This window comes from Oryctolagus cuniculus, chromosome 2 (assembly GCF_051225735.1).
Source record: "Oryctolagus cuniculus isolate XC-2025 breed Fujian yellow rabbit chromosome 2, ASM5122573v1, whole genome shotgun sequence".
Lineage (NCBI taxonomy): Eukaryota > Metazoa > Chordata > Mammalia > Lagomorpha > Leporidae > Oryctolagus > Oryctolagus cuniculus.
The window spans coordinates 112428930-112452387 of record NC_142868.1 but is presented as its reverse complement, the minus strand read 5'-3'; the positions used below and the strand labels follow the sequence as shown (position 1 = coordinate 112452387).

The 23458-nt window shown below is 48.4% G+C and overlaps 1 long non-coding RNA gene across 2 annotated transcripts in view; it reads right to left on the bottom strand.

Annotated features, from left to right (window-relative positions):
• Positions 1-624: 624 nt before the first annotated feature.
• LOC149127997 (uncharacterized) overlaps positions 625-23458 on the bottom strand; it is a 30910-nt gene continuing 8076 nt past the window's right edge. Inside the window, exons 2-3 of one of the 2 annotated variants that reach the window (XR_016230222.1) lie at positions 8088-8279; positions 625-1728 (exon numbers count right to left, since the gene is read on the bottom strand). This is a non-coding gene — a long non-coding RNA (uncharacterized LOC149127997). Of the gene's footprint in view, positions 2609-8087; positions 8280-23458 lie in introns of those variants that run through there. The other variant, XR_016230221.1, reaches the window with a different exon arrangement.

The following is a 23458-nucleotide window of genomic DNA, read 5'->3' as shown; positions in this document are numbered from 1 at the left end:
AGCAACTGAAATAATCGAGTCTGCAGGCTGCTTGCCTCAGGCCTGTTTTCACCCGACTCCCAGGGTCTGTGTGGTGACTCCACGCCTCTTACCTCCACCATGCTCCTCCTCCCAGAAGCGAAATCAACCTCAACACTCTTGGTGTTATTTGTAAGAGAACAACATTTAATTCAAGTTCACAAAGATGTAAGCTTCTAAGAGTTTATAGTTATAACTATACTTGTATCTCTTCTATTTATTTTGAGTTAATTTTGTATACGGTGTGAGGTAGGAATCCAACTTCAGTCTTTTGCATGTAGCAATCCAATTTCCCAGACCATTTGTTGAAATAACCATTACCCAGCCCCTCTCCATTAAACTGCCTTGGTGCACTTGTGGAATACCAATTCACCACAAAGTAAGGTTTATTTCCTTGACTCTCAATTCCATTCCATTGATCTATATGCTTATGCTAGTACTACTAAGCCTTGATTATTTCAGATTTGCACTAAGTTTTTCAACCAGGAAAGATGAGTCCTCCACCTTTGACCTTTTTTCAAGATTGTTTTTGCTACTGAATTTCTTGCATCATCATAGAAATTTGAGAACAGTTTGTCAATTTCTGTAAAAAAGTCAAGAATTCACTGAATGTTCAGGTTACTTTTTATTACCATCATAATAATATTAAGTCTTTCATTCCATGGACATGGGATGTCTTTCACTCATTCAGCTATTCTTGTATTTCTTTCAAAAATGTTTTGTGATTTTTAGCATACATGTCTTGCACTTATTTTGCCAAGCTTATTTCCAAGTATGTTATTGTTTTAGATGTTATACTACAAGTATCTTGCATAAATGCTTTTTAAATGGAGTTATATTGCCAAGTGTTTATGGGAAATAGAAGTACAACTTTTAAAGGAAACAAATGATTCCCTTAGAATGGTGGTCATTCAAACTTCCCCACGAAATTCTCCTTTTGGTTTCTCATCACTTCACCTTTATGTGAATGCACCCATTTAAGACATGCATAAACAAGCTCTAACCAGTCTCTCTAAAGTGAACAAAAATTTTTTTAAAAAGGAAGTGGAATAAAGCAGCAAGGAGAGCAACTGTTTCTGTTTGCTTACTGCCAGCACTGGAGGCCTTTTCTTCCCTAGCTTCATGCACACAAACTGCACCATCTAAGCTGCTGCATCCTAAGCTTCTTCCCTGAGAAAAATAAAATCATGAAGAAACCTCGCATCAGTGGAGAAACAAACCTGCAGAAGGCAAAGGCATTCTGGGATTGGCATTCATGCTGGGTTGTCCTGGTGCTTATTCATCATGGCTGAGGCCGACCTCACACCTGGACAGAGAAGGCTGTCACTCAGGAAGCTGATTTTCACGGAACTCTTGCTCAGTCATTTACAGCCCTTACATTAGAGAATCTGCTTAAGACAGACCCCAGCTTCTGGAATGAGCAGTGGATTCCTTTCTGCTTGAGGTATTAGGGTTAAAAAGCAGTTACTTCTGGGATGGGTTATTTCATATCCTTAGAAGTCCTTTCTAACAGATTTATCTCCCTGGTCAGGTCTCCAGAGCATTACCTGATGGAGAAAAGCCGGTGGGTATCTGACCATGCATACCTGGGACACCTGCTGTGATTCAGGCTCACGGCACAGGAGACAGAGTAAGGACTTGATTTTATTCACGATGAGAAACACTTCTAGCTGGAGCTGGGTTTCTGCACCTGCATCTTCATTGGCCTCTCTGTATGTTAAATACAAAGGAACCACAAAGTGTCCCAACAAGGAGAAAGAAGAAATGCAAAAGTTAGCCAACCCACCACCTGGGCAACTGTCCCCTAACGTGCAAACTTCTTGAAAAGAGTCAGGATGGTTTTACTGGAGCTTGATGTTGGGATCCGGGTACCTGGTGGTATAAATTGAGCCACTTCTTCACCATATTTTAAACTGAAATATTAGGAATCATAAACCTGTGCAGTTTGGAAATAACATCCTAATGGCACCCCATATTTGCCTCAAGGTGTCATGCTTCTGCTAGGATCACCAAAATTCTGACACCCAAAATTGATCTCCAAACACTAATACCACTTCAGGAGAAGGTCAGGCAGACTTGCAAGTAAGGGAGAAACAGGAACCCCTATAAAGATGTCATTCTTGAATATTCAAGATTTTTTTTCTAGTGTTCGATGACACGTGAGGATTTGGACCCCATGAGTTATCTGAAACTGGGTGCCCTCTAAGGTATTCCGGAGAATTCCCTTGGGATGAGCGTGCTTGTAGTTTTCATTCCCACCAGGCGGGGCTTTATCTCCCTTGACAACTGTATAAAGAACACCTTCGTGGGGCCGGCGCCGTGGTTCCCTTGGTTAATCCTCCATCTGCATCCCATATAGGCGCCAGTTCTAGTCCCGGCTGCTCCACTTCTGATCCAGCTCTCTGCTGTGGCCTGGGAAAGCAGTAGAAGATGACCCAAGTCCTTGGGCCCCTGTACCCTTATGGGAGACCCAGAAGAAGCTCCTGGCTTTGGATTGGTGCAGCTCCTGCTGTTGCGGCCACTTGGGGAGTGAACCAACAGTTGGAAGACGTTTCTCTCTGTCTCTCCCTCTCACTGTCTGTAACTCTACCTGTCAAATAAATAAATAAAATCTTCTAAAAAACAAAAAAGAACACCTTTGAGCGGCACGTGGGGAAGCTAGCTACGGGGTACCCTTCCTTCAGCTGAACACCCAGCATAACTGACCCCAACACTCTCACAGGAGAAAGACTCGGCTTTAAAAGCAGAGCCACGGATGCCTGTCATGGATCCAAGGACAGCAACCCTGCATGTGGCCAGGGCTTCTGATTCACTACTTCAGAGCCCTTGGGACCTTGGGCAGGGCAGTCCTCAGAGTGAAGGACCAGCCCTCTATGAGAGGCCCAGGGAATTCTAAGGAGTCCTGGACACGTGGGAGTGGCGCTGAGCTCTGGGCTCGAGCCTCCCGTTCATGCGTCCCTGTTTTGATGTAAGTCGTCTGTGCAGACTGTTGGCTGCCCACCAAAATCTGGTCCCCCCCCTTCTTCCTGGACTCAAGGTTACAGCACAGTTCTCAGCCTCCCTTTGCAGCCTGGAGTGGCCATTAGACAAAATGCTTGGTCAAGGGCCAGGCTGCCACTTGAAATGCCAGCATCCCGTACCAGAGTGCTGGCTGGAGTCCCAGCTGCTCTGCTTACCATGCAGCTTCCTAATGCGCCTGGGAAAGCATCAGATCATGGCCCAAGTACATGGACTCCTGTCACCCTGTGGGAGATTCAGATGGAGTTCCAGGCTCCTGGCTTTTGCCTGGCCTTTGCCTGGCCCAGCCCTGGCCATTGCAGCCAACTGGGGGGTGAGCCAGTGGGGAGATAGAAGATCTCTCTCTCTCTCAGAGCTGGCACTGTGGTGTAGAGGATAAAGCTGCCGCCTGCAGTGCCGGCATCCCATATGGGTGTCGGTTCAATCCCTGACTGCTCCACTTCTGATCCAGCTCTATGCTATGGCCTGGAATAACAGAAAAAGATGGCTAAAGTCCTTGGGCCCCTGCACCCATGTGGGAGACCCAGAAGAAGTTCTTGGCTCCTTCTTGGGCCTGATCTATAAAGCTTCCCATGAGTTCTTCTCCCTCTATCCCCTTTCTCCAGAGCCTTTTTGCATGCCAAGCAGGAGATGGGAGGTACTATGGTTTGGATACTGGTTAAGTGTGTTGCCAAGGGTTCCCATGTTAGGCATTCAGTCCCCAGTGTGGCAACGTTGAGAGGTGGTGCCTAGCAGAAAGTAAGCAGGTTGTCAAGGGTGCTGCTGCCCTGGAAGGAATTCGTGTAGCTCTTGTGGGATCCCAGTTAGTTCCTGTGAGATGGCTGTTATAAAGGAGCAAGCCTGGGCCAGACTGTGGTGCAGCGGGTTAAAGCCCCAGCCTGCAGTGCCCGTATCCCATATGGGTGCCAGTTCGAGTCCCAGCTGCTTCACTTCTTATCCAGCTCTCTGCTATGGCCTGGGAAAGCAGTAGAGGATGGTACAAGTCCTTGGGCCCCTGCACCCACATGGGAAACCTGGAGGAAGCTCCTGGCTCCTGGCTTCGGATCAGCTCAGCTCTGGCTGTTGCTGTCATTTGGGGGGTGAAACAGTGGAATGGAAGACCTCTCTCTCTCTCTCTCTCTCTCTGGCTATATATCTCTCTGTAACTCTGTCTTTCAATTAAATAAACTAATTCTTTTTTTAAAGATTTATTTATTTTTATTTGAAAGAGCTACACAGAGAGAGAGAGAGGCAGAGAGAGAGTTCACTCTCTGATTGGCTGCAACAGCCAGAGCTGTGCCAATCCAAAGCAGGAGCCAGGAATTTCTTGTGGGTCTCCCACGTGGATGCAGGGGCTCAAGCACTTGGACCATCTTTTACTGCTTTCCCGGGCCATAGCAGAGAGCTCGACTGGAAGTGGAGCATCCCATATGGGATGCTGGTGCTTTAGGCCAGGGCATTAACCCGCTAAGCCACAGTGCCGGCCCCTAAATGAATTCTTAAAAAATAAATAAATAAATAAAAAGAGCAAGCCTGACCCGAGAACCAATGTCTGGTTTCCGGTCTGGCTATGTGATCTCTCCCTCTTGGGTGCACGCCCTCCACGACACCATGGCTATGAGGCCCGCACCAGAGCTGAGCAGATGCTGGTGTCCTCCTGTCCTTGAACCTCCAAAACCACCTATACCTGCATATGAGCTACTGACACCTCCTGTCTTTGTGCCATCCCCAGCCTCAAGTATTCCCTTCTGGTGATGGTAAACAGACTAACGCACAGGGCTGCAATGAGTCTGGGCTCCCGAGTGACTGTGTGGAGCAGAGCCCTCTGACCTGGAATCTCTCTGTGGGACTCTCAGACCTATGTGTCCGCCTTGAGCCATGGACTTCTTGGTCACAGCAGTGGAGCCCTGACCTGGTGCGCCTACGTGCAGCGTTTTGGCAGCACACAGCTGTCCTCTGCCTCCTCATCACCCACACAGGCTGCTCTTCAGCGGAAAGCACCTGCCCTGCCCCCAACCCTTCCCCCTCTCCCCATACTACCCGACTCTTCCTCGCCTGCGGCTTTATGGGACTTCTCCCCTGATGACCTGCAACTGAACCTCGTGGCTGTCACTGTCCCGGCAGCTCTAGAGACATGACTTGGTCCCAGTCACCTCTCTCCATGCCTAGCTTGGTGGTGACCCACGCAGGTGTGCAGCCAGCCAGTGAGGGAATGGCACTTTCCCAGCACTCTGGGCTCCCTCCTTCTCCTCCCCAGTCAAGGCCATCTCCTGCAAAAGGCATCCTTCTGGCGTTAGTCCCTGCCCCTCTGTGTTCCGTCACTGCAAGTGCACACACGATCCGGGCACTCGCAATGCATGCATCAGGAGAGCTCCATGGGCAGAGCTCTCGGGCCACTGAAGTTCCCCTCCTGGGAGTCTCCCCACTTCCCCCTCTGCTCTCAGTTCCCCTGACTCCTCGCACACCCGCAGGCAGAGGATGGGACGAAAGGGCATTCCGACGTCACAGACGGCCTGAAACAAGGGTGCTTTCCGGGCGGGCAGCTGCCTGTCGGAGTGGCGGTCCCCTACTCTGGGAGACATCTACCTGCAGGCGGTCCCGCCTGCTCCCAGCCCTTCACCATGCAGTCTGGGGCATGAGGAATGGAGACTTCCTCAACTCCACTTCCAGCTTCTGCAAAGAGTGCACGGTAGTTCAAGCTAACAGCAAAGTGACCCAGCAAGTCTGTGGTGGAGAGGGAGGAAGCGAAGCCTCCTCTCCCCCAAGGGGACCTTGTCACCACCTCTCCCCATAGAACGGAGGACGTCTTGGTGCCTTGCCACACACACCATGGAGAAGGACAACACCCGCCTTATTCTGGGGTGGGCGTCTGGCCTAACAGTTAGGATGTCTGTGTCCCATATGAGAACGCCTGAGTTTGAGTCCTGGCTCCAGTTGCTAAGCCCCCCTTCCTGCCAGTGCAGACCCCGGGGAGGCAGGGGTCGTAGCTCAAGTAGTTGGGTCTCTGCCAACCACACGGGAGACCTGGACTGAGTTCCTGGATCCTGGCTCTGGCCTTAGCCATTGGGGCATTTGGAGAGTGAACCAGCAGACAGGAGCCCTCTGTCTGCCTCTGTCTCTCAGCTAAACAACAGAAGATTGAAAACAAAAATGGCAATCTTATGCTGACAGTGCATCCTGCGTGGAGATGACAGTCCCCACCGCTACAGTTCTCTCGGGGAAGACCGCTGGCGATGGCTCGTATGGGAGAAGGGGTGCACACCATCCGAACAGCTCAGGGAAGAACCACGGAGAAGCAGAAGTCGACACTTGGCACACGGCTATCAACTCCCCTCCGACCCCGTGAGCACTGCTCGCCGTCTCTGAGCCTGCAGGCATTTCTTGTGTTTAATAATAGCAGGTTTTTATGATGTGAAACTGCTCATAGACAATTTTTCCCAGATCCGGTGGTTATGTTGATCAATTGTGAGCCTGTGACTAATAACCAGAATGAAGTGGCTCAACAAACAAACTCCCTCCCCACAGCACAGACGCTACATTTACAGAAAAGAAATGCAGCAAACTGTAAATGCTATATATCTTAACTATTAGCACTGGCAAATCAAATGTATGTGTTTAGCTATTTGAAAGGCAGAGAGAAAAGGGGAGACAGACAAATGGTGGCCAGACAAGGCCTAGACCAAAGACAGAAGACAGGAATTCCATCCGGGTCTCCCACCTGGGAGGCAGGGGCCCAAGCATGGGGGGTGTCTTCTGCTGCTTTCCCAGGAGCACGAGCAGGGAAATGGACTGGAAGTGCAGCAGCAGGGACTGGAGCTGGCACTGCTATGGGATTCCGGCACAGAAGTGGGGACTCAGCCTGCTGTGCCCTTATTCAGAACTTCCGGTGCTAGTGTTCTACAGCACAGCAGGGTAACTATGGTTTACAACAGCTATAGACCAGGGCTCTTCAAAGAGTTCACAGAAAATGCATGCTGTGCAAAATTTTAAAAAGGTGTGGATTTCAAAGTTTTTTCTTCAAGAACGTTTAAAATACTCTTGTGGTCTTTTTTTTTTAAAGATTTATCTTATTTATTTGAAAGGTGGGGTGGGAAGGGACAGAGAGAGAGGTCTTCCATCTATTGGTTCACTCTAAATGGCCACAACAGCTGGAGCTGTACCAGGCTGAAGCCAGGAGCCCGGAGCTTCTTCCAAGTCTCCCATGTGGGTGCTGGGGCCTAGGTACTTGGGGGCATCCTCCGCTGCTTTCTCAGGTGCATTAACAGGGAGCTGGATCAGAAGTGGAGCAGCCAAGACTCAAACCGGCGTCCATATGCGAGGCTGATCTCACACGCCACAGTGCTGACTCAACCTTGTCAAATAACTTGGAGTCTTCTCCCAGCGAGTCAACTCAGGCCTGCGACCTGTGTGCAGTGGGTGGTGAGAGCACAGCTCGGACTCGGGGATGTGGAGACAGGGGCTCCAGCCCTGCTCTGTCACTAGTTCTGACCCCAAGGAGCTCAGCCCCTGGCAGTCAAGTTGTTTGCTTATCTGCGGATCTAGGGCCCTGCGGCCTCAGCTCTCCCCAAGGGCTGGGGACAGGAGGATGCTCCTCGGTGATATTGCCCCGCGTCTTAAAATAACTATCCAAATCCAAACCATAAGACTACTTCAATTCTTTGGGGGACAAACAATGCTCAGCTTTGGCTTTCTGTCCTCTCTGATTTATCTGATACACAATCCATGACCTCTTCTCTCCCCGCTGACTTCGGAGTATATCAGCATTAACCCAAACTTGCTTCTCCTCCTGCCTCTCCTTCAAAAGTCTGAGATGTTGAATTTCATGGTCAGTCTAAGGTTAAGTGTGGGATTACCTTACCGTCATTCCTTGCCTAGTGCCTCAATCTATTCCGGAGGAAAACATTCCCCTGCTTGCCCGAGCACACACAGCCCAGCGGATACAAGGACGTTTGCAGAATCATCAACTTTTAATGACCCTGCTGAAACTGGCTTCCTCGGAGGAGGCCGCTAATGGAGAATGTGTGTCTGCTTGGAGATTCACAACCGGTCCCCAAGGCGGCTCGGGTTCTTACCTGGCCCCTTTATCAAATCTGGCATCCGATCCCACGGTGGCATTGATTTCGGCTGGGCCCTGAGCGGAGGAAGCAATCAGAACAGGGAGGCTGAGGTTGCGGGCGGCTGAGCTGTGGGCTCCGGAAGGGGCGTGGGTTCAGGCGGAGGCACTGCTCTGGCCGCTTCAAGGACTGTCGAAAATGCGTGAGTCCCTGGAAAGAAATTTTACTGGCTCCAAAATATGAAGAGAAAAATGGCAAAATCAAATTGATACTCGTTTTTAGCATTACATTGTAAAATCTTTAACTTTTGATTTTAAAATAGTGAAATGCATTTCTTGTGGACTCTCAGCTACTAGCATGCACTTGCTCTAACAGCAGCAGCTGGGACAGGGAGGGAAGACAGCCAGGCCTCTGTCAGCCCCTCCTGCCCCCACCACATGCACACCTGTTCAAGGTCAGCCCCCAGGGTGTGGTCCTACCCGTGCATGAACTTGGAGTGCACCTGCCACTCCAGCCTCCATCCTGGGTCCAGCTTCGGAGTCTCTGACACAGCCCTGGATCCTATTTGCTTAATTTAGTTAGAATTGGTGGATTTTTAAATACATACACACACACACACACACAAACACACATATTTATGTATTTGAAAGGGAGAGGGACAGAGAGCGAGGGGGAGAGACAGAAACAGAAAGATGTTTTGTTCACTGATCCACTCTTCAAGTGGGCACAATAACTAGGTCTGGGCCGGGCTGAAGCCAGGAGCCAGGAGCTCCATCCGGGTATCCTACATGGATGGCAGTGGCCCAGGCATTTTGATTATCATCCAGTGCCTTCCCAGGCACAATAGCAAGAAGCTGGATAGGAAGTGGAACAGCTGGGGCTCAAACTGGCACTCCAATATGTCACAATGGTTTTTCAACTTGTAAAGAGATCTAACTCTGAATTAAGGCAAGAATCCTGGTCTCTTGAAACACATCCCACCTCCTTCCCTTCCACAGCTATGAAATCTAATTAGTTGGTTAAGGAAAGCAATAAAATATGCAAAGCTTTTACACCAGCTTCCTGATTAGGTTAATTTGTGGCATCTACTTGGACAGTCACTTTAGTTGGAATTATCCAAATATGCCATCTGTTGCCTATAACATAAGTTTGTTTTTATTATGTTTATCATTTAAGGTCTGTATCTGCCTGCTAAAATCTAAGTCCCATGCAGGGTGGAGATCTTTTTTCCTCCTTGTTTTATCAAGTGCCTCGTAGGTTTTCAGCAAATGTCTCAGAAGAATGATAAATGTAGGTCTGTCAGAGATACCCAGGCTTAATATTAATCCTACTTTTGTATCCCTTTATTCTCCATCTCATTTTTCACGGTTCAAAAATAGTAAAGAGGCCGGCGCCGCGGCTCACTAGGCTAATCCTCCGCCTAGCAGTGCCGGCACACCGGGTTCTAGTCCCGGTTGGGGCGTCGGATTCTGTCCCGGTTGCCCCTCTTCCACGCCAGCTCTCTGCTGTGGCCCGGGAGTGCAGTGGAGGATGGCCCAGGTGCTTGGGCCCTGCACCCCATGGGAGACCAGGAAAAGCACCTGGCTCCTGGCTCCTGCCATCAGATCAGCGCGGTGCGCCAGCCGCAGGGCGCTGGCCGCGGCGGCCATTGGAGGGTGAACCAACGGCAAAGGAAGACCTTTCTTTCTGTCTCTCTCTCTCACTGTCCACTCTGCCTGTCAAAAAAAAAAAAATAGTAAAGAACATTCTAGAAACAATTCACAAGTTTTAGAGTTTTTATTACAGTATATTATTATAATTACTCTTTTTATTATTAGCTATTGTTATTCATTCCTTATTATGCCTAATTTATAAATCAAACTTTACCATAGGTATGTGGATAGAGGGAAAAACACAGTATATCTAAAGTTCAATACTATCTACAATCCACTGGGAGTCCTGGAACTCAGGGATATGATGAGGGCAGGTGCAGGCACTGTGGCAGGTTAAGCTGAGCTTGGAATGCCAGCATTCCCTATCAGAGTGCTGGTTCAAGGCCCAGCTACTCTGCTTCCAATCCAGCTTCCTGCTAGTCCACCTGGGAGGAAGCAGAAGATGGCCCAAGTGCTTGGGCCCCGTCACACCCGTGGGAGACCTGGATGGAGTTCCCGGCTCCTGGCTTCAATCTGACTGTGCCCTGGCTGTTGCAGGCATTTGGGGAGTGAACCAATGGATTCTCTGTTTTTTTCTTTCTCTTGCTCTCCCTTTCAAGTAGTATAAATAAGTATTTTTAGAAAAACAAGTATTTGTAGAAAAATAAGTATTTTAGAAAAAAGGGTAAGTGGGAAGTACTGTGTAAATAACTCTGAAAAGTTACTAAAATTAAATCTCTCCTGACACTTTCAAAGTAACTGAAGAACAGAAGACAAAAATTATACATATTTATGATTTTGTGATTTATGTGAAATATATATATATATATACAACTTGCTTAACACTCAAATCAGTGTAAGTATATTTATTTCCTCAAAGATTTATCATTACTTTGGGGTAAAAACATTCAAAATCTTTTCCTGTAGCTTTTCTGAAACAGACAGAAAGTTGTTATTATGTATAGTCAGGCAACAGAACACTTATTTTTCTTATCTACAGATAACTTAGTGCCTGTGTCCCAATCTTTCTCCCATTCCCTCTCCAGTCCCCTCTCCTACCTCTGGTAACTGTCATTCTACTCTCAACTTCTAAGAGATCAACTTTTTTAGATTTCACATGAGTGAGATTGTAGAGTAGTTGCATTTCTGCAGTCAGCTCAGCTCTTTTTTTTTTTTTTGGACAGGTAGAATTAGACAGTAAGAGAGAGAGAGAGAGAGAGAAAGGTCTTCCTTCCGTTGGCTCACCCCACAAATGGCTGCTACGGCCGGTGTGCTGCACTGATCCGAAGGCAGGAGCCAGGTGCTTCCTCTTGGTCTCCCATGGGGTGCAGGGCCCAAGCACTTGAGCCATCCTCCACTGCACTCCCGGGCCACAGCAGAGAGCTGGACTGGAAGAGGGGCAACCAGGACAGAATCCGGTGCCCATATGGGATGCCAGCGCCACAGGTGGAGGATTAACCAAGTGAGCCACGGCGCCGGCCTTGCAGTCAGCTCTTTCTACTCTGATCCTGAGAGCAGGTTTATTGGACTGGACTGATGTATCCTTCATCCACTAAGAGAGGGGACCCCAGGCAGTTTCTGGAGTGAATCTTTTTTTTTTTTTTCTTAGCCTTTCCAGATTCAGAGGCTTCTTGGATGAAGCAACCAACCTCTAAATCACTTTGCCACACACAGTCCAGGACAAAATTGGATCCCTTTGGGACAGGTAACAGAAGAAATTATCATGCATATGCAACAAAGTCACATTTTGGAGTACTGAACCCCCCTGACTCAACATGAGGCAGGAAATCCCAACGGTTGACTCCTGAGGTTCAATGTGGGACCAGTCGTTAGCGAGGGCACTGGGACAATTCCACGGTGTGCCTCACCAATAGGCTGAGAGTGCGTCTATTCACAATAGCCCTGCTGAGAAAGGCCAATGTGTAGTTGAACTGTGATCACCTCTGAGTGTTCCTACTTTATTTACCATCTATGATTTACGATGGCTTGAAGATAGTAAAGGGCATACAGCGGTCATGGTGTAAAAGGAAGTAACATAAGATTCAGGGGCCACAGTTGTGGGGCAGGGGGTGAAGCTGCTGCCTACAAAGCTCGCATCTCATAGGAGCACCAATTGGAGTCCTGGTTGCTCCACTTCCGATTCAGCTCCCTGCTGATGCACCTGGGAAAGCAGTGGAAGACAGCCCAAGTGCCTGGGCCCTTGCCACTCATGTGGGAGCCCTGGATGGAGCTCTAGGCTCCTGGATTGGGCTCAGACCAGTCCTTGCTGTTGCAGCCATTTGGGGAGTGAACCAGCAATGGAAACTGTCTCTCTCTCTCTCTCTCTCTCTCTCTTTTTCTCTCTCGGTCTTTCCCCTTTCTGTAATTCTGCCTTTCAAATACATAAATAAATCTTTTCAAAAACTAAAAGAAATAAATACAATGTAACAATCATATTAAAAACCTGATCACCCAGAGGGTGGGTGTCTGGTCTGGTGGTGAAGTTACAGGTTGGGACACCCATATCCCACACTGGAGTACCTGTGTTCAGTCCCTGCCTCTGGCTCTGATTCCAGCTTGCTGTGAATGCTGACCCTGGAAGGCAGCACGTGATGGTTCAAGTAATTGGGTTCCTGCCACCCACTCAGATGGCTTTGGTGTGGCCCAGCCTTGGCTGTTGTAGGTATTCAGGGAGCAAACCAGCAGATGAAGATCTTTCTCTGTTTCTCTCTCTGTGTGTCATTCTGCCTTTCAGATAAATAAGTAAGAGTAAGTAAATAAATCTTTTCTTAAAAATATGATCATCTGGAATGACACTGGTTCTATACATGTATCTACCCCACCCCTGCCCCAGGAAAGATCCATGAACCTGGGCAAAGCTACGTGCTTGGTATTTGGAGAGCTCTGGGATGAACTCACCCTACACGTTGGGACATGGACTCAGACTCTAGAAACAGCACTGGGGTGTTCTTGGGGAGGTTTTGTTTGAAACAAAACAAAAGATTCCTGGATTTTTCATCAGAAGGGAGTGAATTTTCTTCTAAGAAGAGTACCCCACAGTCTTTCTCTGACACAGAAAGCCATGGCAACTCTGGCTGAGGGTACCCTTGGCTGGTGAAAACTTTGGCAACCCTTCAAACTGACATGCTTTAAATAGCTTTTCAACATTTTCTTAGTAGGCGCAGAAAGAACAGATTGTCTACGATAAAAGCTGTATACTTCCTTCTTTATGTTCAAAATAAAGGTTTTCTTATGTGCCTGTCAAAGACAAAAATGTGCTGGCCCGTTGAGGAGGGGATTTTGTTCAGGCTGTTGTGGGAGGGAGAACATTTATGAGTGAGGACTGCCTGACTGCCAAGGAAGAGAGCCTGGGTGTACAGAGGTCGATCAGAAAGCCAGCCACAAGCCTACAGCGTCAGGAGAAAGCTCGAGCATCCCCGAAGTCACAGGGGAGGTGTTCCTGTGCTGTTGCAGTGAGCTCTTTCCCAGGGCCCATCTCCACTCTTGGCCCTGTCCCTCAGCCTGGGGCTCCGCTGAATTGTCGGGCCCTAAACAATACCATTTGCATTCTTGTAGAATTCCCTCTCCTGTGACTGTTTTTCTGCTATTTATTGAACAAACAGCATAAGTGGCCCACATTCCCAGCGCTCTGCTCAAAATCTATTTGCATGTGCTTTCGCCTGGCTGTATATGGCTAACACGTCCCTCCTTCCCTCCAGTTCTTGCTCTCCTACGGTACACTCTTGCTAATTTCTGAAACTGGATAAGGCAATGAAGCTGTCTTCTCTGGTGGGTGATCAGCCCTAACCAGGCGTCGCTTCATCTGCCTTCATCTTGGGTGACTTACCACGTTCAAGCCTGTGGTTGCTTAGAATGATTATCCACACGCATAGCACGAGGTGCTCAGCAGGATTATGTCGAGCTGTCGAGGAGCGGTGTTTTCACTGCTTTTTTGTTTGTTTTTGCTTTACCTTTCAGGGCATTTTGCATTTTGCAGTTATGTGAAAAGTCCTGTGTGGAAGTCGGTATTCGTGGGTACGGTTCTTCTCATTTATCCTAGTGATTCTTTAAAAATTACTGTCATTGAGATATCTTTCACATACCCTTTTGTGTTTTTTTTTTAAGATTTATTTGAGGCCGGCACAGCGGCTCACTAGGCTAATCCTCCACCTGCGGCGCTGGCACACTGGGTTCTAGTCCTGGTTGGGGCTCCGGTTCTGTCTCGGTTGCTCCTCTTCCAGTCCAGCTCTCTGCTGTGGCCCAGGAAGGCAGTGGAGGATGGCCAAGTGCTTGGGCCCTGCACCCACATGGAAGACCAGGAGGAAGCACCTGGCTCCTGGCTTTGGATTGGTGTAGCGCGCCGGCCATAGTGGCCATTTGGGGGTGAACCAATGGAAGGAAGACCTTTCTCTGTCTCTCTCTCTCACTGTCTAACTGCCTGTCCAAAAAAAAAAAAAAAAAAAAGATATATTTGAAAGGCAGAGTTACAGAGATGGGGAGAGACAGAAAGAGAGGGCTCTTCATCTGCTGGTTTACTCCCCAAATGGCTGCAACAGCAAGGGATGTGCCAGGAAGAACCTAGGTGCCTGGAGCTTCTTCCAGGTCTCTCATGTCGAGTGCAGGGGCCCAAGCACTTGGGCCATCTTCTACCACTTTCCCAGGCTATTAACAGGAAGCTGGATTGGGAGTGGAGCAGGTGCCCATATGGGATGCCAGCATCACAGGTGGCAGCCTTACCTCTATGTCACAACACCAGCCCCAAAGAAGTTTTAATGATCACCATTCTAAGGTGCTACTCCACTTCCAATCAAGCTCCCTGCCAGGGAAAGCAACCAAAGATTGGCCAAAGCACTTGGCCCATGCCACCCATGTGGGAGACCTGGATGAAATTCCAAGCCCCAGCTTTGGCCTGGTCTAGCCCCAGCCTTTGCGGCCTTTTGGGGAATGAACCAGATCTCTCTGTGGCTCTCAATTTCCATATAACTCTACTTTTTAAATAAATAAAATCTTTTTTTTTAAAGAACATTTCTGTACAAGTCTTTTCATAGACATGCTTTCATTTTTCCTGAGTAGATGTCCAGGAATACAGGTGCTGAGACATCGAATAGTCCCAGAGTTCACTTTTGGAGGAGCTCACAGACTACCTTCCAAAGCAGCTGCACTACTGTTCCCTTCCTCACAGCAGCCCTGCTCACACTTGTTCTCGTCCCTCATTTTCAGTTCAGCTGTCCCCGTGTGTGGTAAGGGTCATCACCGTGGATTTGTTGACGGCTACTGCCCTGAGCAGCTTTTCCTGTCTTTGCTGACCATTTGCGTATCTTTCCTAGAGAAATAAGGTTTTCATTTGCCTCTTTCCTTCCGAGTTGTAAGAGTACTCCACGAATTCTGGTTACTAAGTTCCTTATCAGAGATAAGATTTGCAAATATTTTCTCTCTCACTCTGTGTGTTGTCTTTTGTCTTTTCGTGTTCTTGAGTGTGTTCTTGGAAGCATAAAATTTCAGATTTTAGCAAAGTGCAGCTTATCTATTTTTTCTGCTGATTGTGTATGCTTCTAACAATGCTTTTGTGCCACTTAGAGCTAAGTGCTCCAGGCATCAGCTGCCTAACACTGGCCTAGTCTGGTCCAGGCTAGGGGGCCTCGAATGCTTTGTAATGTGCTGAAAGGAAAACTTGAGACAAAATAAATTTAACAGAGTTTATGTGAGCAAAGAATGAAATCATGAAGGGCAGATATTTGGCTTAGCAGTTAAGCCACCAGGTGGGACACCCACAATCCTGGGTTCATGTCCTGGCTCCACTCCCAATTCCAGTTTCCTGCAAATACAGACCCTGGGAGGGAGCGGGTGCTGGCTCAAGGAGTTAGATCCCTTCATGTGCCTGAGCGACCTGACTGAGTTCCTAGCTCCCACTGTGGACAGCTAGGGAGTCACCCAGCAGATGAGATATCTCTTCCCCCCACCTCTCTCTCTCAAATAAAATAAATTAAAAAGTAATTTTAAAAATAAAAATGATTCTTGAATCAGGCAGGACTGAGAAGAGGTCCAGTGAGCTCCAACCAGCATGGTAAGCACTGACTTTGTTTTTTAAAGTTTTATTTATTTGAGATGTAGAGTTATAGACAGAGAGGGAAAGACAGAAAGAGAGGTCTTCTATCCACTGGTTCACTCCCCAGATGGCTGCAATGGCCGGAGCTGGGCTGATCCAAAGCCAGGAGCCAGGAGCTTCTTCTGGGTCTCCCATGCGGGTGCAGGGGCCCAAGCACTTGAGCTTTCTTCCACTACTTTCCCAGGCCATAGCAGAGAGCTGGATCAGAAGTGGAGCAGCCGGGACTCAAACTGGTGCCTAGATGGGATGCCAGTGTCACAGTTGGAGGCTCAGCCCACTATGCCACAACCCTGGGCTGAACAGTGACCTTTTATAGGCTAGACACAGCAACAAAGTAGAGAAATCACCTGATTGGCTATTGCTATATGGTTGCCTTATGTGTTTACATGATGTGATTAGTTGGCTGCCTTGATTGACTGAAGATTGGCTGTTTGTGATTGGCTAAAGAACCAGCTATCTGTTACCCCTTCCCCCAGAAAATACTCCTAAATTAGGTTTTGGTTTATGTACTAAGTTAGTTCGAGGTCCATTACTTAGGAATTCAAAAAATGGAGCCAGCACCATGCTGATGACTCCCTGCTTATCTAGTTTACCGAATGTGTGTGGCTGGAATTACCCTCTTTGTCTTTCTGCTCAAAAATAATAATAATGACAGCATCCAAATGCCTGAATGCTTATCTCAGAAACCTCCAGAGACACACAGACAAAAGCAGTGGCACCACTTCCTCCAGGAGCTTTCCCAAAGCCTTCATCACGGTTGAAGACTCTGATGCTGGTATTTGCACTCTCTCCCTCCCCCCAGTGAATCCTCGGAATGCTCCTCCCATGAGACAGCCGCAGACAAAGGGCCCCATGGTCACACAAGGGCTGCCAAATTTCCCTAGAAGATTCACAAGGATCTGTTCTGAGAAGTTCTGCAACAAGCGCACACGTTTAAACCAAAGCTGCACTCATGGCTGGAGCAGGAAACTTCCAAACAAGGAACTTACTGCTTTTGGAGCCAGGCCATGCTTGATCCATCGGGAAAGGATCGGCTACCCTAGGGAGATCTTAGTGCTTGGACACAATGGGTGCAGGGCCCAAGCACCGGGGCCATCTTCCACTGCTTTCCCAGGCCACAGCAGACAGCTGGATCGGACGAGGAGCAACCGAGACTTGAGCCGGCGCCCATATGGGATGGCGGCACTGCAGGTGGAAGTTTTACCTGCTACACCACAACGCCAGCCCTGATCGTGTATATTTCTACAAAAAAAGAGAAACACTGGGAAGGTCATGTGCCAAAATAATTTGCATTTTAATTTTATTAGAGACAAAACTGAAGCAATTGAGTGTATGGCTTTAGATTGTGCCACTGAAAAGCAGGCCAGTAGGATGCTAATGTAAGAGTGTGGTTCTGTAGACGTACAGACCAGATTCCTGAAAAATGGAGACAGCTGTCTGCTGTTATTTAGTCTCTGGGTTTGCAGTAAAAATGAGGAGAGGCAAAAAATGCAGTGCGGTAAATACTTAATGTTTTCCCAGAAAGGAAAATAGATCTTGGCGTGGTTGGTACATCAAGAGCCAAAACGAGCTCTGTGCTCTAATGATAAATATAAATAGCCCTACAGGCACGTTAGTTTACGCAGAAAAATCAATAACTCCTCACTGAGCACATACGATTGCTATTATGCCTCATTAAAGTGTATTTAAAGCTTTCGCAAATATAGGGGTTGCAAAGGACAGGAGAGCCACTTGGGAATAAGAAATGGGTGACTCCAGGGGTTAGCAAGGGTCCTGGTGTGTCTGGACTGTGAGGGGCTTGCCGGGGTCCCCAGGTAGGGAGCAGGCCAGAAGCAGCCACTCCCAGGCTGGGCCAGCCTGCCCAGTGCTCTCAAGTGGTCTCCTGCTACTGAGGCCAGGCTGACTCCAGCCTGCCAAGGGGGGCTGCTGAGGGGGGCACCTCAAGGCAGGGCTGGGTCTCAGCACCCAGAGGGGATGCGAAGCTTATTCTGGATGGAGCATGGTAACAGGACAGAGGCCAACCCACTGCGGAGGTCAAACCTGCCTTTGCCAGTCCGTGACCTGTGCAAGTCACGTAGGCTCCCAGCGGAGCCTGCGTCCTGCGCTGCGACCGAGGACTCTCCAGGATTACAGGGGGGCTGGGAAATGCTAGTGCTGAGCGAGCCCTGATGCATACGTAGTAAGTGGGGACTGCAGGATGGTAGCCATTCCTGTAGCTGTCTGTCTGCCACTAGTTCTGTCTCCTCTAAAAAAACTTTCATTTTATTTGGAAGGCAGAGAGACAGAGAGGCATCTTCCATCTGCTGGTTCATGACCCCCTACCCGCCTATGCCTGCAACAGCCAGGGCTGAGCAAGGTATCTCAATCCAGGTCTCCCTCCTGGGCGGCACTGAGTTGTCACCTGGTGCCTCCCAGGGTGCATATCTGCAGGAACCTGGATCCAAAGCAGAGGAGCGAGGACTTGAACCAAGTACTCCAACATGGGACGGGGCAATTCTACTGCCGTACCAAATGCCTGCCTCTTCTTTTTCTCTTTCAGCATTCCCACCCATTCTGCCACTTCTCACTGCCTAGTGGGCTTGACCCTGCTGTGGTTTAAATGTGTCCCCCAGTGTCATGTGTTGGAAGCACGGTCCTCAGTGTGGCTGTGATCAGGGGCGTGGATGGGCGGGCATCTGTCACAGTGCTTAAGACACCACTGGGAGGCCCATCCCCATTAACAGACTGCTTGATTCGAGCCCTGTGGCCTCCACTAGCAAGAGACCCCATGGAGGAGACCGTGGGTCCTCCACTACTGATCCAGCTTCATGCTAAGCTGCACCCTGGAAGGTAGCAGAGACAGATCAAGGAGCCAGGTCCCTGCCATCCCCACTTAGGAGACCTTATTTTAGGCTCCTTGCCTTGACCTGACCCAGCCTTGGCTGCTGCAGGAATCTGGGAAATGAACCAGAGGATGGGAGCGCCCCCACCCCACCCCACTACCTTTCAAATAAATATATAAAAGCTGTCTATGGAAAAAAAGAGCAGATCCCTGAGGGGAACCCACTGGGCTTCCATCTCCACCCCACAATCTTATGCTCTATGAAAGGGAAGAGGCGTGAGTGATGTCACCTGAATGGATTTTGATACAAGATAACGTGTGTCCTTTGGGCTCATTTAAACTCCAAAGAACCATTCTGCAAGCTAGGTTGGCCATTTGTTCCCCTAACTATCATTTAGAATCCTTCAAAATTGTCACATTTCCCCATCTCCCTCTGCACTGTGAAGAAGGGTATGTAAGTATGGGACTTCACGAACTTACTGGGTAATCACACACTTATGATTCTGCCCCCCTGGCCCCAGCACCCCACCCCCACATGAGTCTCCTACCTAATCTACCTATTGTCATTTCATCCCAGGAAACCTGCTGACGGGGAAGGCAAGCTTCCCTTTCCTTTTCCATGTCGGTGCTGTTATAATAACATTTATATTTTTCTGTATGACAAAAGAAATTTTTTAAGGGAAGGGATTAGAAATAGCTGAAGTTCAATCAAAAGTCAATTTTACAAACCATAGATTTGTATTTGTTTCATCAGATCAACTCAAAGGTGCATTATATTGGAGTTATACTTTGTATTGGAAATGCTATGTAACTATTAACTCAGCTGATATTCTGTTTTTGCCTAATTATAAAAGACAAGTAATGGGTTTATTGTTAGCTGAGGGACTAAGCAATAAGGCCTAAGAGCTGGTGACATCTGATCAGTTTCTAGTGCCATCTAGTGGTGATGCCGTGTACTATCCTTGGGAGCAGCCTTAGGTGTTGGGCCTGCAAAAACCCCCAGGAGCTTCAGAAAGTGCTGATGCCTGGCCCCACCCCCAGAGATTCTGACTCAATTGGGTGCCACCTGGGTAGACACCTGGACTTTTCTAAAAGCTTCTCATGTGATTCTAAAGCAGAATCAAACTGGAGAACCATCATCCTAAGACAAACAAGAGTGCACATGTATATATGAGTATATACATATATTCATATATTTAAATGTTATATAATATATATTTATATGTATATATATGTAAGATATACATATTATCTCTCTACACACACACACATATATATGGAAGAGAGAGAGGCAGAGATACAAAAGAGAGAGTGAGATTTTCCATCTACTGCTTCAGGCCCCAAGTTCCCACAACAGTGGGGCTGGGCCAAGGTTGAGTTCAGGAGCTAGAACACTTTCCAGGTCTCCCTAGGTGTAGCAGGGACCCAGTGGCCACTGCCTCCCAGGATCTGCAGTAGCAGGAAACTGGAATTAAAGCGAGGACTTGAAGCCAGGCACTCCACGATGGGATGCGGGCCTCTTGACTGACATCTTCACGGCAAAGCCACATCCCAGTCCTGAGAGTAACTTTTAATACTGAAGTTGTCATGACAATGATAAAATTGTTTATTCATCCCTTCATTTTCTCAGCAACTGTTTACTAAGGGCATGAATTTTCCAGCACTATTCTCTGATATAATTAGGTAACTAACACATGGTACAGGAGGCCGGCACTGTGCCACAGCGGGTAAAGCTGCCACTTGCAGTGCCGGCATCCCATAGGGGCACCAGTTCGAATCCCAGCTGCCCGACTTCCGATCCAGCCCCTGTGCTTGGGAAAGCAGTAGGTGGCCTAAGTGCTTGGGCCCCTGTACCCATGTAGGACACCTGGAAGAAGCTCCTGGCTCCTGGCTTCAGATCAGCTCAGCTCCAGCTGTTGCGGCCATTTGGGAAGTGAACCAGTGGATGGAAGACCTCTCTTTCTCTGCCTCTGCCTCTCTGTAACTCTGCCTTTAAAATAAATAAATAAATCTTTAAAAAAAATGGTACAAGGTCCCTATTCTCATGGAACTTATAATCTATTGAGAGGAGAAAGAAAGCGAATCAAGAAGTAAAAAATGAAGAAAGCTCACAGGTGGTATGTTGAGAGAAAAACAGGGTGATGTCGTAGACGCTGGAGAAGCAGCTGCTTTTCTTGGGACCAGAGAAATCTCGGAGGGAAGCTGAGAGCAGAAGGATAAGAGCCAGCTCACCAGAAATAGCAAGACCAAAGGCTCTGCAGCTGGAGTAAGTTCAGCATATGCACAGAAGGCAGGCCCAGGGGAAGGGGCACAGAGGGTACAGCCTGAGGTCAAAGAGTTAGGTGGGATCAGCCTTTGCAAACTAGGGAAAGGACCAGAGAGTTCACTCCAAGTATATAAAGCAGAGGAAGACAGGTGGGGAGGAAGAGAGAGGGAGAGAGGGAGAGAGAGCGCTAGCTCTCATCTGCTGGCTCACTTCCCAAGAGCTGGGAGCTGGGAATTCAATCCGGGTTTCCCACGTGGGTGGCAGACACCCAACCACTTGAGCCGTCACTGCTGGCTCCCAGGATGTGCATTAGAAGGAAGCTAGAAGCCAGAGCACAGCTGGGATAGGAACTCAAGCACCCTCGTATGGGACCCTGGGCATCTTAACTGGCATCCTAATTGCTAGGCTGCCCTGCCCCCTGAGTTTCTAAGCAGTATAATAAATGACCTACTAGGAACTGGCGCTGTGGTATAGCAGGTAAAGCTGCTGCCTGCAGTGCCGGCATCCCATATGGGCACTGCTTTCAGTCCCGGTTGCTCCACTTCTGATCCAGCTCCCTGCAATGCACCTGGGAAAGCTGCGGAAGATGGCCCAGGTCCTTGAGGCCCTGCACCCACAAGCTCCAGGCTCCTCTCTTCAGATCAGCCCAGCTCTGGCTGTTGCGGCCATCTAGGGGAGTGAACCAGTGGGTGGAAAACCTCTTCTCTCTCTCTACCTCTGCCTCTCTGTAACTCTGCCTTTCAAATACATAAATAAATCTTTTAAAAAATGATCTATTAGCCTAAAACAGTTGGAACACTATCAATCAAAGTAAAATACTTTCTCTGTCTTCAAATTGAGTTTTCAATCAGAGTTTTCTGAAGAATGTACCATATTCAAAATTCTTGGGGCCAACATTGTGGTGCAGTGGGTTAAGCTGCAGCTTACGACACAGACATCTCATAGGAGTGCCAATTGGAGTCCTGGCTGCCCTACTTCCAATCCAGCTCTCGGATAACATGCCTGGGAAAGCAGTGTTAAATGGCCTGAGTACCTGGGCCCTTGCCACCCCCACTGGAGACTCACATGGACTTCCAGGTTCCTGGCTTCTGCCTGACCCAGCCTGGGCTGTTGCAGCCATTTGAAAAGTGAACCAGCAGATGGAAGACCTCTCTCTCTTTTTCTGTGTGAGTCTCTCTCACTCTCTCTGTAACTCAACTTCAAATAAATAAATCTTTTAAAATTTACTTCTTTAGATAGCCCTTAGCTGCATGTTGTTTGTTAAAGTTGGATTCTCTGTTAAATTTTAACTTAACAGGTCAGGGGTCCCCAAAACCATTCAGGTTCAATGATTTTCTGGAAGAGTTCAGGAAACCTATTGCATTCACGGTTATGGTTTGTTACCCAGAAAGGACACAGAGGGAAGAGGTGCATTGAGCTGTGCCCAGGAGACAGCAGGTGCACACTTGGCAGCTGTCTCTCCCCCTGGAGTCATGGGGACACTGCTCACTTCTCTCAGTACAATGTATGACAACACACATGGAGTACAGCCCACTGGGGAATGCACCTGGGCATCGATGCCCAGGGCTTTTTTTCTTTAAAGATTGATTTATTTATCTGAACGGCAAAGTTAAGAGAGAGCGGGGGAGAGACAGAGATCTTCCATCCATGGGGTTTACTCCCCAAAAGGCTGAAACAGCTGGGGCCAGGCCAGGTAGAAGCCAGGAGCCTGGAACTCCATCCAGGTCTCTCACATGGGTGGCAGGGGCCCAAGCACTTGGGCCATCTTCTGCTACTTTCCCAAGTGCATTAGCAGCAGGGGACTGTATCAACAGTGGAGCAGTCAGGACTTGAACTTGCACCCATATGGGATGCTGGCATCATATTAGCTTGCTGTGCCATAGTGCTGGCCCCAGATGTCCAGGGTTTTGATTGGTGTCAGTCTTTGTATTGTGGTTGAATGCTCACATGGTTGATCTTATTCTCTAGCCCCCGCAGAGGCCAAGCTGATCTGTATGACCCAAGGTCTCCTGGTCATGAATTGGTTGCCACAGATGATCTGGGTGGCCCAAGTCCTCCAGGTAAACAAGGGCACCCTGACCAAGCAGAACATTCCAGAGCTTAGCAGTTACTCCCCAGGAGCTGAGCAAGGGCCAAAACTCTCTTGGCACAAAGTTAACCCCTTACTGTGCAATTGCTATCATACATTTAAAATTAAAGTAGCTTTACATCTGTCTCATGTTTTGCAGAGGTCACTATGTTATGGAAAAAAGGCTCCAGGGAGCATGGGTGGGAACAGCGACTGAAGGTGGGAGGTGCCACAGCAAACAGGGAGAGACCTGACAATGAAACCATCGTAGCAGCTGTTCCATGTTTACTGAGTGCGTACTGTGTGCCATGAGTGCTGCATGTGGACTCTCCCATTGAGTTCTGCACAAATCCTTGAAGGACATGATGTCTAATTTTCACACCTAGGGAAACTGAAGGCTAGAGAAGACTCGCCCAAGGGCAGATGGTTAGCTGAAGGCAGAGGCTGCTCTAGCACCCAAGCCTACCTCCTCCACTAAGGTTGCAGCGTCTCCCAAGGGTTCAGCTCTGGAGAACCAC